Below are 3,186 nucleotides of genomic sequence, written 5' to 3'. Positions count from 1 at the left end.
TTGACTGCGGCCATGCTGGAGCACTGCCTTTAGTCGTGCAAATTGACCCCAGGACTTATTCTTTGTAAGCCTAGTACTTATTCTATCAGTCTCTTTTGCCGAACCGCTAAGTTACGAGGACGTAAACACTCCAGCATCAGTTGTCAAATGATGTTGGGGGGACAAACACTGACATACAAACACACACACATATATATACACATAGATATATATACGACGGGCTTCTTTCAGTTTCCATCTACCAAATCCACTCAGAAGGCTTTGGTTGGCCTGAGGCTATAGTAGAAGACACTTGCCCAAGGTGCCACACAGTGGGACTGAACCCGGAACTATGTGGTTGGTAAGCAAGCTACTTACCACACAGCCACTCAATTAATTCAAAACAACGTGAATATTTTAGCGTCGTATTTGACAGTGTAATCTGAATGCTAAAGGCTTACAAAAGCTACCCTACTTAGACTAAAAATTCTACTGCTGCACTGTAATCAAATATGCTTTTGGGGCAAAGTCCTTAAATTCCCAAAGGCCTCATTAGTTGCTACTTATAGGAACTCTATTACTCTATATTAACTACTTAAATCCTTCTCTCTCTCCTTCTCCTCACTCTGTCTCCTTCCCTCTATCTCCCCCTCTCTCTGTATCATTATTACTGTGTTTCCAATATCAACGAGGGAACAAGTGATCTTGTAATAGTCTGTCAACTTATTAAAAATAGCAACTAAATTTCCTTCAAATAACACTCTAGTATATTAAATAAAGAAAGTTACTTTGAATAATGTAATCCCTAACATACAAAAATATGGGATGCTCAAAGATGGAATACAAGACGGGATAGTCATGGATGGAATACAAAAAGATCTGATGATTATGGGTCTGCAGAACCAGAACCAACACAAGACTAAACAACAGCGCCACTAACAACAACGACTTCAATTTCTCTAATTCTTTTATTTACTTCTTGCAGGAGTGGCTGTGTGGTAAGTAGCTTGCTTACCAACCACATGGTTCCGGGTTCAGTCCTACTGCATGACACCTTGGACAAGTGTCTTCTACTATAGCCTCAAGCCGACCAAAGCCTTGTGAGTGGATTTGGTAGACGGAAACTGAAAGAAGACCGTCGTATATATATGTGTGTGTGTGTGTGTGTGTGTCTGTGTGTGTGTGTATGTTGTGTATCTGTGGTTGTCCCCCCAACATCGCTTGACAACCGATGTTGGTGTGTTTAGGTCCCCATAACTTAGCGGTTCGGCAAAAGAGACCGATAGAATAAGTACTAGGCTTACAAAGAATAAGTCCTGGGGTCGATTTGATTTGACTAAAGATGGTGCTCCAGCATGGCTGTAGTCAAATGACTGAAACAATTAAAAGAGTAACTATGGATGCAAGAATGGCTGAGTGGTTAAGAAGTCTGTCTTTACAATCATAAAATCCTGGAGTCAGTTCTACTGTATGCTACATCAAGCAAGTGAATCTTAGCATAGTTTTGTGTCTAGCCTAGCCTTATGAGTGACACTGAGAAGACAGAATCTGGGAAGGTCTTTAGATTAACTGTATTTGAAATTCAAAGTTTTACCTTGTCACAAATTGAGTCAAACTGATTTAGTTTGAGAATTATGTTAACCCTTTTGTTACTGTATTTATTTTGAGATGCTCTGTGTTTCTTTCAATTACTTTAAATATAACAAAGAATCTAGTAAAATAATTTGGTTATCATTAAGCTAGTATTAGGAACATAAATTGTGACAAAGGTTTGGTGGAAGATTTTAATTCAAAACTTTTGAAAACAAGACATTTGTACCTAGAGCCAGAGCCGGTTTCAGCCAGGTTGGTAACGAAAGGCGATTTGCTCGACTAAAGGCGGTGCTCCAGCATGGCCACAGTCAAAATGACTGAAACAAGTAAAAGAGTAAAAGAGTTGTTATTGCTTTTGTTGTTGCTTAGATAAAATTTCACTCTGCTTGAGCTGAGACAACATTGTCTGTATAAGACAAAGGCGATTTCGAAGATTTGGCAACTATTTCTAGCAAGTCATATGACGACCATTTAGAGTCTCTCTTGTTTGCTCATGTTGTTATTGCTATGCAATGTACTCTCCTTATTTAAGATGATTTGACTACTAACCCTCTACAAAGCTCAGGTAAGATCCCCCAATGGTGTATTAATTCTACATCTGGGATGCTGCTGCTTAGGATGCTTCCAGAGAAAGGACACTCAACTGGTTGGCATTAAACTACTTAATATGCACATTTCAGTCTCTGACCCATAGACCTGATGCCCCTTTCATTTGCCCTTACTATCACTACTGCAGTAGCCACCATTCCTCAGTGATGGATGGTCATGTACTGTCCCCATGCAAACGCTCTCAATTCCTTTGTCTGTTCTCCCCATATTTTAGGTGTCTCTGGGCCCAGCTGCTTTACCAAAGAAGCAGATCCCACTCTCATCAAAATATGATAACAATATATTAATAATGAACCCCAGGCGAAGGTATGTGACTTAGTGGTTAGGGTATTCAGTCCATGATCATAAGGTCACAAGTTCAAATCTCAGCGATGTGTTGTGTCCATGAGCAAGATGCTTTATTTCACATTGTTCTAGTCCACTCAGCTGGCAAAAATGAGTAGTACCTGCATTTCAAAGGGCCAGCCTTGTCACATTCTGTCACACTGAATCGCCCTGAGAACTACATTAATGGTACATGTGTCTGTGGAGTGCTCAACCACTTGCATGTTAATTTCACAAGCAGCTTATTCTGAAACAGTCATCATCATAACCAATGGAGTGCCACTAATAATGAACCCATTGGCCTCTTAACACTTATATTGCTGCACATATAGCACCTACCTTGAGATGACACTATCCACAACACTTAGTCTTTTTTACCCAGGACATCAACCCTCTGGAATCACAAATCACTTCCCTTATTTGTCCTGGAGTCAACAATTTTCAAACAACTCAAAATGAATATTAACTATGGTTGTCTCACCAGCCTTGGAAGAAGAGTCACAGTTAATGTTCTCTCCATTCCATACAATAACATGACTCATGATTCCAGAACTTCTAAATGGTTCAATAGAACATACTTTACTAGTTTTCTACTAGCGAACTCTGAACAAATCAATATGGAAATGATCCAGCAAGAAACCCTCTATATACAGTTCTATATTTAAGAGATGAGGAATTATG

This window comes from Octopus sinensis, linkage group LG8 (genome assembly GCF_006345805.1).
Source record: "Octopus sinensis linkage group LG8, ASM634580v1, whole genome shotgun sequence".
NCBI lineage: Eukaryota > Metazoa > Mollusca > Cephalopoda > Octopoda > Octopodidae > Octopus > Octopus sinensis.
Note: the sequence above shows the minus strand (reverse complement) of the source record.